Genomic DNA, 13,888 nt, shown 5'->3' on the forward strand with positions numbered 1-13,888 from the left:
GGCTTCATGCTCAGTACAGAGCTTAATGTAGGGCTCAATCCCACAACTCTGGAATCATGACCTGAGCTGAAATCAAGAATCGGATGCTCAACTGACTAAGCCACCCAGGCAACCCTAAACAGTATTTTTCACAGAAATAAAAAATTCTAAAATCCATATGGAACCACAGAGCACCCCACAATAGCCAAAGCAGTCCTGAGAAAGAACAAAACTGGAGGCATCACACTTTGTGATTCCAAACTATATTAGAAAGCTTTAGTAATCAAAACAATATGGTGCTGTCATAAAAATAGATACATAGACCAATGTAATAGGATCAAGAACCCAGAAATAAGCCCTTGCATATATAGTCAAAAATACTTGACAAGGGAGCTGAGAATAATCAATAGGGAAAAGATAGTGTTTTCAATAAATGGTGTTGGGAAAACTGGATAATCACATGGTAAAGAGTGAAATTTGACCTCTTCTTATATCAATCACAAAAATTAAGTTAAAGTGCATTAAAACCTTAGCTATAAGATCAGAAACCGAAAACTCACACACACACACAAAAAGAATGGAAAAAGCTTCTTTACATTGGTGTGTGTTTTCTCTCCTCCCTCTCTCTCTCTCTCTCTCTCTCTCTCTCTCTCTCTCTCTCTCTCTCTCTTTCTCTTTCTCTCTTTCCCTCTCTCCCTCCTTCCCTCCCTCCCTCTCCCTCTCTCCCCCCCCACAGTCTGCCCTTCTCCCCCACTTTATCTCTCTCTAAAATAATAAATAAATAAAAACTGAACTATCATATGATCTAGTAATCCCACTTCTGGGTAAATATCCAAAGGAAATGAAAAAGGGATCTCAAAGAGATATCTGTGTTTCATGTTCATTGCATCATTATTTAAAAAGCCAAGATGTAGTAAAAACCTAAGTGTGTGTCCATAGACGCTTAGACAAAGAAGGTGTGGTATGGGTGTGTGCATGCACATGCACACACACATAGCACACTGTGGAATATTATTCAGCTGTTAGAAGGAAGGAAATCCTGCCATTTGTGACAACATGCATCGACCTTGAGGATATTCTGCTAATTGAAATAAGCCAGACAGAGAAAGACAAATACTGTATGCTCTTACTTACATGTGGAATCTAAAAAAGCTGAGCACATAGAAACAGAGTAGAATGGTAGTTGCCAGAGGCTATGGGTGTGAAAAATGGAAAGATGTCAGTCGAAGGGCACAGCCTACTAGTCAGAAGATGAATAAGTTCTGGGGGTCTAATGTATAACATAGAGGCTATAGTTACCAATATTGTATTTATATTTGAAAATTACTATGAGCATAGATCTTAAATGTTCTCAGAATGCGCACACACACAAATGGTAATTATATGAAGTAGTGGAAGTGTTAACTACCCCTATTTTGGTATTCTTTTTGCAGAATATAAGTATATCAAATCATCATGTTGTATGCCTTAAACTCAAACAATATCTTATGTCAATATATTCTCAAAGCTGAAAGAAAAATACCAGAGCTTGCTTGCACTTGAACGTGCTCTCTTGCTTGCTCTCTCTCTTTCCCCTTTGCAAGCACAAGTTGAGGAAAGGGTCTATGAGAACACTGTGAGAAGGTGGCTGTTTACAAGCAAAGAAGAGTCCTCACCAGAAAGTGGCCATGCCGGCACCCTGACTTTGAACTTCCAGCATCCAGAACTATGAGAAACTTTCTGTTGGTTAAGCCACAGCCTCAATAGTATTTTGTTAGGGCAGCCTGAGCTGATGAATACAACCCCTCAGTCACACATGTAGAGTAAAATCTAGAGTTCTCACTGTTACTTAAAGGCCCAACATTATCCTAATTTTCCTGCCACCAGCCTCTCCCGACCTCACTCAGCACTAGGTACCTGGGCTGTCTTGGTGCTCTGTACATACACCATGCGCAGTGCATTCCCATCCCAAGGGCTGTGCTGTTACTTTCCTTCTGGTCGAGTTGGCCTCCCCAGACCTCACATCTCAGCCCCCTGCTTCGTTCTGATCTCTAAAACCGTCTCAGTGACTCCCATTCATGCCCCGTCACTATACCCTCTCCCAGTTGTCTCCTTCATAACGCTTATCCCTACCGACACTTGTCATTTTACCTGTTTTTCTAAAATGTCTTCCCTCACTGGTAGATGAACTCCATGTGGGCAAGAATCCAGTCTGTCTTGTGCACCATTGTATTCTAGACACATTCTTTCTTTTTTTTATGTTTGTTTAGTTTTGAGAGTAAGTACAAGTGAGCAGGGGAGGAGCCAAGAGAGGAGACAGAGAATCGGAAGCAGTATCTGCACTGTCTCTGTAGAGACTTACACAGCGCTCGAACCCGTGAACCATGAGTTCACATCCTGAGCTGAAATCAGACACTTAAACCAACTGAGCCACCCAGGCACCCCTAGATACATTCTTATTTGAAAAATCTAATCTTCCTGACATTTTTTAAAAAAGCCATGAGTGTTTTTTTTAAAGCAAGCTTGCACATGAAATAATAGGCAAAGTTTTAAAAATGACATAATAAATGGAATCATAAAAACTTTCTAGAAAAAAATCAATAACATTTAAAGTCAGACAGTTTGCTAAAAATACAACACTGCTGAGTAATACATGGCATGGCTTTGCCAGGAATACATAGACAGGGAAAGCCCTCCACTTACTATTTATGATAGAAACACCTAAAAACTCTTCTTAATGGACTATAAAAAAAATAGATGTTGAAACACAGTTGCCTTGAACAACTTCTCATCCTGTGGTTATAGCTTTAACCCTTTGGCCTCATCCCAGGAATTTTTGTTTCTGATAATAAAGCTATAGTAAAGAAAAGAAGTGGTGCCTTTTGGTTGGCAGCGTAATTAAGATTAGCAGCTGGAGACCAGGAAAACCCCAGCTAGAGATTTCTGCACTTTAGTAAATCCTTCCTCCTACACCCCTAACAGTGACGCACAGCTGCCCGGAGCAGTGCTGCAAGGCATTTTGCTCACAGACACAGTTTAGCCAAGAGTGGGTAGCTTCAAGCAACCAGGAAGACAAGTTTCAATTGGCAACATAATTTTCCTGGTTTGACCCCATGACTGAAGCAACTTGCTTTGGGATTTTAGTCAATCAGCACATATTTATCCAGTGCTTACTTTGGGTACTGAACACTGTTAACTCAGCAGGATGACACACGCAGAGGGTTAAAGACAATAGGGGGGAAAAAGGCAAAATGACAAAAGGTGAGATTAAGAAATTCTGTTACACTGAAGAAAGTGTGAGTACCATTAAGAGATACGTAAAATTTTTTTGATACGTGAGGTAAGGAATCATGTACAGCTGTAATCTATTGATTTAAACCAACTGTGTCTATCAAATATATGCTAAATGCATTAGATAATTTTTTTTTCATGTTTGTTTATTTTGAGAGAGAGGGATGGAGGGAGGGGTAGAGAGAGAGAGAAAATGAATCCCATGCAGGCTTCGTGCTGTCAGTGCAGAGCTCTGCACTGATGCCAGGCTCAATCTCATGAACCATGAGATCATGACCTGAGCTGAAATCAAGAGACTCTTAACCAACTGAGCCACTCAGGTGCCCCTGGATAAATAGATTTTTTAAGTTTTAATTATTATTTCCCAGTGAGAATGGTAGGGATGGCATGGCTGTTGAATGATTAAAAATTCTGTAGATCACCCCTCCCCTAAAAGTTCTCATCTTTCCTTTTCTTTCTTTCTTTCTTTTTTTTTTAAATTTATTTTTGAGAGAAACAGCACGGGCAGGGGAGGGTCAGAGAGAGAGAGGGAGACACAGGATCCAAGGTCAGGCATCAGGCTCTGAGCTGTCAGCACAGAGCCCAACACAGGGCTCGAACCCACAACCCACGAGATCATGACCTGAGCTGAAGTCTGCCGCTTAACCAACTGAGCCACCCAGGCACCCTGAAGTTCTCATCTTTTCAAAATTAAACAGTTATTTTAAAATGTTTAAAAATTCAAATGTGAGATACAGTTAAGCATTACCAGATAGGGCGTAGAATTCTAATGATTCCTAAAAGGCACTCTGATGGCACACCGAAGGCAGTGTCGCGGTCTACATTCAGGAGGAATCCATCACTGTGATGGCCTGTCACACTCAGAGAGGGTCTCACCTGTTGTCCCAGCTACTCTGACATACTTGACTTTCAAACCTCCTCCTCTGGTTTGGCACCCCTGTTTCTGGTCCAGGAGAGACTAGACCAGGCCACATGCACATATCTGCAGAAATGTCCCAGCCTTGAGTATTTTATGTGTGGATCAAGTCCTCCTAACCAGGAACCCTTAATATATAAAATCACTATGTTTTTGCATCATCAGATATATCAGTAAAGTGACTGAGATGAAGTTGCTACATCTCAGATGAAGTTTTCACGTTCTCTGATCATCTTAGCAGTGACCATGTGTCCTGCCTCACAGAGAACTGCAGCAAACAGGGCTTTAACCAGCTCACAACTCCTTCCTCTTGTCTCAAGAGTTTGCTCCTTCACTGGAAGTTATTGTTTTTGGTTTGAAAGTGGATTCCCTATTCTTTCTTGGAATGTTTTGTTCCATGGATTTGGGTTTTTTTTAGTTATACTTAAGGGGGATCTGGGTGGCTCAGTTGGTTAAGTGTCCCACTTCAGCTCAGGTCCTGATCTCACAGTTATGAGTTCGAGCCCTACGTAGGCTCTGCTATCAGCATGGAGCCTGCTTCGGATCCTCTGTCTTCCTCTCTCTCTGCTCCTCTCCTGTTCACCCTCCAAAATAAATAAACATTAAAAAAATTGTATTTCAGTATCATCCTACTTCCTCCTATAAAACAGATTTCATCTCACTACTATAAAAAATATGAATAAAATACTTTTCCTCAATTTCGCATTCCCCTCACAGCTGGCTGCCCTGTTCCTCCATCCCAGCTCTCTTGTTCACAGCTTCACAGGTGAGCTGCAGTCGTCTTTTCTGTGGTTTGATCTCTAGTTAGTTTTCTTTATATCCCATTTTCTCTTCAGTCTCCAGCTTCTTCCCTTTTAGCTCAGTTTCTCAGACTTCTCTGGTAGGACTCATCGAAGACTTCCCTACTGCCAGTCCCTTAGTCCTTTTAGTTCTCCCCTTACTTAAGTTACTTAGACTGCTTCTGCATGGACCCTTCCTTCTTCACTCTAAGCTCTCTTGTTTCCAGAAAGTTACTCTGACCACTCCTTCTTTGTCTGCTTTATTGCTGCCTGCTATTTAAATGTTGAGATTTCTTTTTTTTATTATTCTACAATATTTTCCTAGAAAATAGTATGTGTACATTACCCCTAGATCTGTGTGCCCTTCCCTGCCTTTTCTTTTGCTTTCTTTTTTTAATATTTATTTATTTTTGAGAGAGAGAGAGAGAGAGAGAAAGAGAGTGAGCAAGCCCATGCCCATGCACAAGTAGGGGAGGAGAAGAAAGAAAGAGAGGGAGACAGAGTCTGAAGCACGCTTCAGTCTCTGAGCTGTCAGCACAGAGCCTGACGTCGGACTGGAGCCCACGAACTGTGAGATCATGACTTGAGTTGAAGTCAGATGCTTAGCCTACGGAGCCACCCAGGCGCCTCTTTCCTGCCTTTTCTATATCTATCCTGTATTTTTCACCACATATCCGGTTATCTGTTCAATCTGTATCTCCATCTTTCATCCCTAGGTCAATCAAACTCAACATGTCCTAAGAAGAGATCCTTTGTCTTAAAACTTCATCCTCAGTCTCTTTTCCTTGATTTAACAAATGTCACTGCTATTTCTATGCCGAATGGTTTCTTGGCTCTGTATTTTTATCTATTCTTTTCCCTCTGTTCAGATTATACTTGTGTTCCACTTGCCTAGGAATGCTTAACCATCTTCAGATTTGAGAATTGTCTGTGTCATAAAGCATTACCAGCCTGACCTGGTAAAAATTACCACCAACCACCACATCCTAACCCTTAAAGAAATGTAGAATAGTACGTGTAGTACTAAACTGTGAAAAAGAAACACGTTTCAGGGAGGGGGAAGAGCATGGGAAGAAATCCCTAAGAAGGAACATGGAGCTTTTGAAGGACCACAGAACTCACCATGGCTAGAGCACTACCTCAGAGGGACAGTGGCATAAAAAAACCAATTGAAGAAGGTAAAGTCTTAGAGCTTTGAGGGTGATGGTAAAACTTTTTGCATTGTATCCTAATTACCATGGGAAGCCAAGAACTCCTAGGCTGAAAGTGGCAGGATCCAAATTGGGTTTTGTTTTGTTTTTTTTTTTATGGTTTTTATTTTATTTTTGAGAGACAGAGACAGCGCGAGCAGGGGAGGGTCAGAGAGAGAGGGAGGCACAGAATCTGAAGCAGGCTCCAGGCTCCGAGCTAACTGTCAGCACAGAGCCTGACGCGAGGCTCAAACCCACAAACTGTGAGATCTTGACCTGAGTTGAAGCCGGACGCCCAACCGAATGAGCCACCCAGGCCCCCAAATTAGGTTTTAAAATGATCCCTAAGTCTGCAGTGTTAATAGATTTGAGAGAAGCAGGATTATTAAAGAGCCAGCTAGAAAGTCATTATAGTAGTTGAGCTGAAAAACAATAGTCACTTAAACTGGGATGGTAATAGGAATTATAGAGAACAGTCAATATTTTTAACAAATTCTTACTAGCAGACAAATGAGACTATGTTGCCCGATTAAACGACTAATCTGTTTCACGATGTTCCATGGTCATTACTGGCTGCATCCTGTGACCATCTGGAGACCAGAGTGACCAGCCAAACCCTGTGTCTTTGTACACACACAAAAACAACTTTTACAAAATTCATTGGCATGTTCCTTAAAGTTTGCTGTGTTCTTTGAACTCTCCTGACCTTGGGAAAATGCTTTGCCCACAGAAAACTTTTTCAGCCAATTGAGTTTGGACTCTTCTTAAAGGTCACATGGACTTAGGTATTAAAGATACTATTTTGTACATTTCTATTTCCTTTGTTGGCTCCAGATACTAAATTTCCCTAGAGCTAACAAAGAATAAAGGGAGGTCAATGAAGAAAATGAATCTTAGGGACCAAAGTATCTAGTCTAGCTCTTAATTCAAAGCTATAGGCCTAGTTGCAATGACATTTCATTATTAAATCAGTTATGCAATGCTTATTCCATAAATATTTATTGAGAACTGATTATGATCTCAGATTCATGCTAGATGTTATGGGTGAAAAAGCTATTGGCCTCCAAGTAACTCATTATCAGACTATCAGAGACTTTCTGTTAATAATTCAGCAATTTATACACCCCCTGCCCAAGATAACTCAATTTTTAAAATATCATATGAGAAAGAGAATTAAAGCTTTATTTACTACTCTCTTTCTGTAATCAAAGTCAAATGGAAAAACCCAGACTATTTTCTAATGGATTTAAGTACCATATATTGTAAATCTGGATAACTGAATTCATCTGCATTGGCTGTCTTCCTACTCTCTAACCCATATCTGCTAAATAGGTACCAATTTTCTCTTTATTTTTATAGTGGATCTAAAATGATTTATTACATTCCTTTTGTAATATAGTAACTATTAAAAAGTAAACAGGAAAATTTGTTGAAAATAAAACATATCTATATAGGAACATAAATTGCCCACGGCCACCTTTAGATATTAAAAAAAAATTCTCAATAAGAATGTGGATCTCCACAGTAAGAAAGTAAAACCATCTTATTGCATTGCACTGTTGAAAAGAGTCCTATCTCTGAAATTTTGGGGATGACTGAGTTTGTTCCTTAAAATCAGGTTCATTTTTAATGGCAACTGCATCTGACTCTGAGAAAAGTTACCATTTCTTATTAGCTAAACTTCTAGTAAGTTATTTTCTTAATTATTTTTACTGAGTTGAAACATACCTGTAACACACTTTTAATGCTTATTAAATGAAGTGCTAATGAGTAACTTTTTTTTATGCCAGGTTTGTGTGTGTATCATGTCTATTTCTAATTTTAATGGTTACTGTAAAATCTCAAGTAGAATCCTGAAAAGTTCCACCCTCTGGTCCTTCTCTCCCAATCTTTCTGTTAATCAATTCATTCATTTATTCAGCAAATATTCTTTATTTATCATGTGCCAGTCAGAGATAGGACCTGGGAGTGGTGATAAAGTTATGAACAAACAGAAAAGGCCCTTGCCTTCTTAGGCCTGCACATTGCAGTGGATGGAAATAGTATAAGAACAGTGAGAAGACAGTATAGTATGGCATATGGTGATAAGTGCATGAAGAAACAATAATTCAGGAAAGGTGATACCGGTGTATTGAATAATAATAAAAATGGTAGTTATAAGAATAGGTTCCATTCAAATTGATATATTCAATTCATATATTCACATATTTGAATATATATGTTTATTACTTGTAAGTATTTATAATAGGTAGGATGCCCTATAAGTTCATATAATATTAAAATAACTAGTTCTATATTTTGTATATCATGAAATTACATATTGAAGATGAGCTGTAATAACATTGGGTTTTTCTTTGTAAAGTTCCACTGCGGAGCTCAACTGGGTCAGATTATAACATCTTATTGCTCTGAAGTGGAAACTGGCTTAAGTTGACTCTGCAAAGTAGAGAATACAATAAACTGGTCCCTGCCTATGTATGTGCATTTACTTTCCAGAGTACGAGTTCACCAGTTCACACCCTACATTTGAAGTTTTTTTGACCCTCCACATTAGGTTTGGCCCAGGTTCTAGGGAAGACTCTTTATTTCAAATTAGGATAACCTGGAGCACACTAGAGCCAAGGTACTTAATTAGAGACTCATTTGTTTATATTGCATATCCCTCTTATAAATACACTAGATTCCTGAGGCCTTCCCATTACTTAAAATTCCTAGGAGGTTGCTTCCACATTTTCTAAAACTAATTGATCTCACAAAAGATGAAAAAGATGAAAATGTTAAACTACATGACATTTTGAATAACATTTTCCAATTCTAAATCTGACTGGCATCTCTAAACTCCCCTTCCAAATTCCATTGCCCTTCTACAATCCATGTTTCCTCCTCTTCCCCGTCAACTCCCACAATAGGGATGTGCTGGTAAACGTTTAATATCTGGCTCTTCGGGATAAAAAGTCCTGCCTTACAGTGTTTCCCCATTTTTGTGGTAGAAGCACTCCTGCCATAGCTTTTTTGAACTATCCATATTACATCATTGAAAGTGAAGTTACAAAGACATGTTCACAGTTGATTCTTAGAGAGAGAGCGAGCACTCACACGCCAGCCGGGGAGGGGCACAGACAGAAGGAGAGAGAATCCAAGCAGGTTCTACACTGTCCTGTCAGCATGGAGCCCAATGTAGGGCTGGATCCCATGAATGGTGAGATCATGACCGGAGCCCAAATCGAAGAGTCTGACACTTCACTGACTGTGCCACCCATCCATTCTGAATCAATTAAAAAAAAAACCTATTATTTTTCATTAAGAGGTAAAGGCTTTATGAAATTTTGATCTTGGCATCCCAGCACAGAAATACTAGCCAGTTGACTATCAGCTGGCCAGCACATGATTAACATAAAAGGTATTATAAACATAGCAATATTTAATTATAATGATGTTAGGTTGTTTTCATTGTTGAAGGACAAAAGTGTGTTTGTCTTGAAGATAACTCAAAATAACTATTTTGAAACTTTATACAAAATCTCCAATAACAAGTGTTAGCAGAAATAGCAACACTTTAAACTTCCAAAAGATTATATCATACATTGAAAGTTCCATTTCATGCTTGTAAGTTACACATGAAATCACACGGGTTTTTTCATTGCGCAGTCATGCGTGACCTCTGACTGTAGTCCCTGTGTATGCCTGGGAGGGAATAAATGGTTGACCGTGGGCTTTGAGTAAGCATCATTGCCAGCAGCCTGCACACGCAAGCAACACATACAGAACGCTGTCGCCCGTGCTGAGCTGGCACTGAAGAAATTATTCTGAAAATACTTGTTAAGCAGTTATCACACTTATTAGAAATATTTAAGATGTTTTCATTTCAACTGTTAATTACTTCATCTATGAATCAGAGGTAGACCAAACCGTATTTGTAGGATTCCATCACAGTTTTAGATGGGCATTAATATGTTTATTTCCGTCTATACATCTCCTATACAATTATCTGCAAAATGGAGGAAAAAATTCTTCCTTTAACTGTATTAGCCTGCCACCCACAAAATTTTTAAATGATTTTCTCACAAAGCCACAATTTTTCATCAAAGTCACTAGTCTAAAACTCTTACTGGTCTTAAAGGAAACTGAGCTTAATAGTAATAATAATACTTTTTATTAAATATTTATTTATTTATTTATTTTTGAGACAGGGAAAGACAAAGCATGAGTAGGGGAGGGGCAGAGAGAGAGAGAGAAACAGAATCCGAAGCAGGCTCCAGGCTCTGAGCTGTCAGCACAGAGCCCTTCGAAAGGCTTGAACTCACGAACCTGCGAAATCAGGACCTGAGCCGGAGTCAGACACTTCATTGACTGAGCCATCCAGGCAGCCCAATACTTTTCATTTTAAAGATGTTTGCTCTAGTTATTCTAGAATTATTAGAATCATTTCCATTTTACAAGGGAAAGAAAGAAAGCTTGTGACATGTGACTAGTTAGAACTGAAATGCAGATTTTTTAACTTTTACTATAAATGCAAAGCATTTTTGAAGCACTTGTTGGAAAACCACATATATTTCAGATCCCTATTTTCTAGAGCCTCCCCCCAAATTTTAAGGTTGTAATAAAAAATTTCCTCTAAATACTCTTCTCCTTTTGTCTTCTTAAATATTGATGTTTTGAAGGTTCCCGCTTCTGACAATATATTTGATTTCTAGTAGAGCTCTTACCTTTTCTCCACCTGTGTCTTTGTTAGAGTTGGCCTTTTACATTTTCATGTAAATAACAGACTTAACCTTATCAAGTCTTACACACACACACACACACACACACACACACACACACTCATAGGCACACACACAAACAAATTGGAGTGGGAGGTGGAAAAGTGTGCTAGGGAAGGAGAACGGGAAGGGAGTTTGGGTGATCTCACTGGGGTATGTGTCAAGCACAGTGGTCAAAAGATCCACACCTACAAATCTGTGTTCTGCTAAGTTGTATCAGGCAAAAGGAAGAAAAATAAAAAATAGATCCCCCTCCCTTTTCTCCTAGTAAGTTCAACTCCTCTGTAAGGTTATTTCTCTGTAGCAGCTAACTACACTACCATGTCTCCAACGATGGTGATCCCATTCCCTATCACCTGGTGTCATTGGAAAATAGACTAACAGTAGAGTTAGGATTTCCTCATTCAGCGGAAAAATCCATGCTTAGTACGTAATTTTAAAGCTGCGTGGTAGAGGAATGCAACTGAATAACATTGGCTGTAAAAAGGAACAATACACTTGGCTTTTTAATTCTTTCTGATGAGACATTTGATTCTTAATGACCACATTTCCAGAGATTTTCATTTTAGGGACCGTCAATCAGGAGCAGCATTGAGGAGCTAAATGTGTGCATGTCTGGACTCCACGGCTGCTAAAAATGTTCCAGCTGCCAAACAGGGAGTGCACGTTTCGTCAGCATGCTGCTGAGGGGGTAAATGAGGACAGCCAGGCTGGGTACACTCTCACGGTGGCCTGTGTGCAGCCACCTCATGCCATACGCTTCCTTTCCCACCAGGCAGTCCATCTTACTCTCCTTGATGCTTAATAAGTATTCATAAATTTACATTTCAGAGTAACTTCTTTGTATTTATATGGTTTATGTGTCTTTTTGAGATAAAGCTTGTTATGTTTAGAGATCATTTCTGGTTTCCTTAAAATGCAAGTGATCTGATTCATGATACTGTGAAATATGGAAGAGGGCTATGAATGTAGAACAAGGCATTGGGTAATTTCTTCAACTCAGGACAAGTGGATGGCAGACTATGATTTAATTCTAGAGGGTATACCACTTCAGATTTAACAGCTTAATATAAGTGAAAAAAGATAAACTTGAGGACCCTTTTGGTATAGAAATTCTTACTTAAGACTGTCCTTCAACAACAACAAAAATCTCTCAGTGAGGTAACTAAGAAAAAATGATAATAGTAAAGACACTCGCCTCCCTTGGCATTAACTCTGAATGAGGGTAGGAAGTCTTGATATTTAACCTCAAGCTAGCCATCAACCAGAGTTTAGGATCAGAATTGATACTCTGTATATGGCTCAACGTGCCCAAATTTAAAATTTACATTAATGTGCTCCTGGGTTGGCATTGCTCCTGCGAAGAATGGATAGAAGACAATGTAGATGTTTTAAATCCACGTCTCAAACTTCTCACAAATAAATTTCCAACGAACAGGAGTACAGAATGAAAAATCTCAAAATATGACAAACAAGCCACTATGAGTAGGAGAAACAAAAACAAAATAAAGTATCATCACCACAACAAAATCAAAGACCATGGATACTGAAATTATATGCCATGGAAAATATGATAATAAGCATGTTTAATATGTTTAAAGAATTAAATAGAGGAGCATTTTGGTGGCTCAGTCAGTTAAGTGTCCAACACTCCATCTCAGGTCATGATCTCGCGGCTCGTGGGTTCGAGCCCCATGTCAGGCTCTGTGTTGACAGTTCAGAGCCTGGAACCTGCTTCAGATTCTATGTTTCTCTCTCTCTCTCTCTGCCCTCCCCTGCTCGTTGTCTGTTTCTTTCTGTCTCTCAAAAATAAATAAACATTAAAAAATTGTTTAAAAAGAACTAAGTAGGAATCCTAGAAAGAAGATATATAATAATTAAAATTAGAAGCTCTACATACAGTTTAAAAAGTTTATGGACAAAACTGGAGAATATATTAGTAGGCCGGGTGATTACACTTGATCTTAGCCAAAAGGCCGAGAAGCGGTGGGCCGGGTGATTAAAGAAATTTTCCAGAATACTGCACAGTGATATATACATTAAAACTGCTCGTAGAAGATACATATGTTTCTAATTATATGTAAATATGTTAATATATATTTAAGTGTAAATGAAAGTATTTTAGGACTGTAAAAGACAGAAATCTTCACATTCAGGTACATAAGTAACTCTAAGCAAGATCAGTGAAATCCACATCTAAACTTGTCATAGTTAAACTGTAGAACACAAAGAACAAACATAAAGGTTTATTAACCAGAGCAAAAAAGAATGGGAAGTCTGAACAGGAATCTGAAAGATGGGTTTAGCAGAACTCAAGAAGCTTCCTACTTTAAATGATAGTAGAGAAGGTGGAAAAAAGCAACCCAATATGTACCTCAAAACACACAAACAACTCAGCAATGGGAATATCGGATAATTTTGGGAATGGGAATAAAGTTGCACCTAAAAAAGGAGGATTGACTCAATGTTGAATTATTTAGAGACCCAAAACCTTGTAACTCCAATTAGCAGGATTGCCATTTTTCTCCGTCAGCAGAGCACTGGAGTTGTATCCTGCAGAGAAGACAGAACATAGTGTTTCTTGACTAGAGGGCTCAGCGCTTAGTTGAGGGCAGATGTTGCCACCACAATGAAAACTGATTAAATGAAACGCTTACGTACCGGCTATGAAAATATCACCATCCCTCCACCAGCCCCCTGGCTCTGAAACATTAGCAGTCAGGTTTTGCTGGCAAGGAAGGAGAAAGGAAGAATCTCTTCTGGGGAATTTTCCAGCTCTCTCAAAGCACCCATATGCACAAATGTCAGGGACTTCCCAATGAAATGGTTTAACCACAACACCTTGAAAAAAGCTAGTGGTCAGTAAGCCCCATGCATGGATATGGAACTCCAAACATCTTTTTATTTTTATTTTTTATAATTTTTAATGCTTATTTTTCAGAGAGAGAGACAGAGAGAGAGAGAGAGACAGAGTATGAGCTGGGGAGGGGCAGA

At 39.0% G+C, this 13,888-nt stretch overlaps 1 protein-coding gene and 1 pseudogene across 1 annotated transcript in view; one reads left to right on the forward strand and one right to left on the reverse strand.

Annotated features, from left to right (window-relative positions):
- Positions 1 to 13,888, forward strand: part of LOC115293463 — a 99,946-nt gene that overhangs the window by 38,009 nt on the left and 48,049 nt on the right. The window lies entirely within an intron of this gene.
- LOC115295010 lies at positions 12,741 to 12,882 on the reverse strand (annotated as a pseudogene).

Source organism: Suricata suricatta, chromosome 6 (genome assembly GCF_006229205.1).
Source record: "Suricata suricatta isolate VVHF042 chromosome 6, meerkat_22Aug2017_6uvM2_HiC, whole genome shotgun sequence".
Taxonomy (NCBI): domain Eukaryota; kingdom Metazoa; phylum Chordata; class Mammalia; order Carnivora; family Herpestidae; genus Suricata; species Suricata suricatta.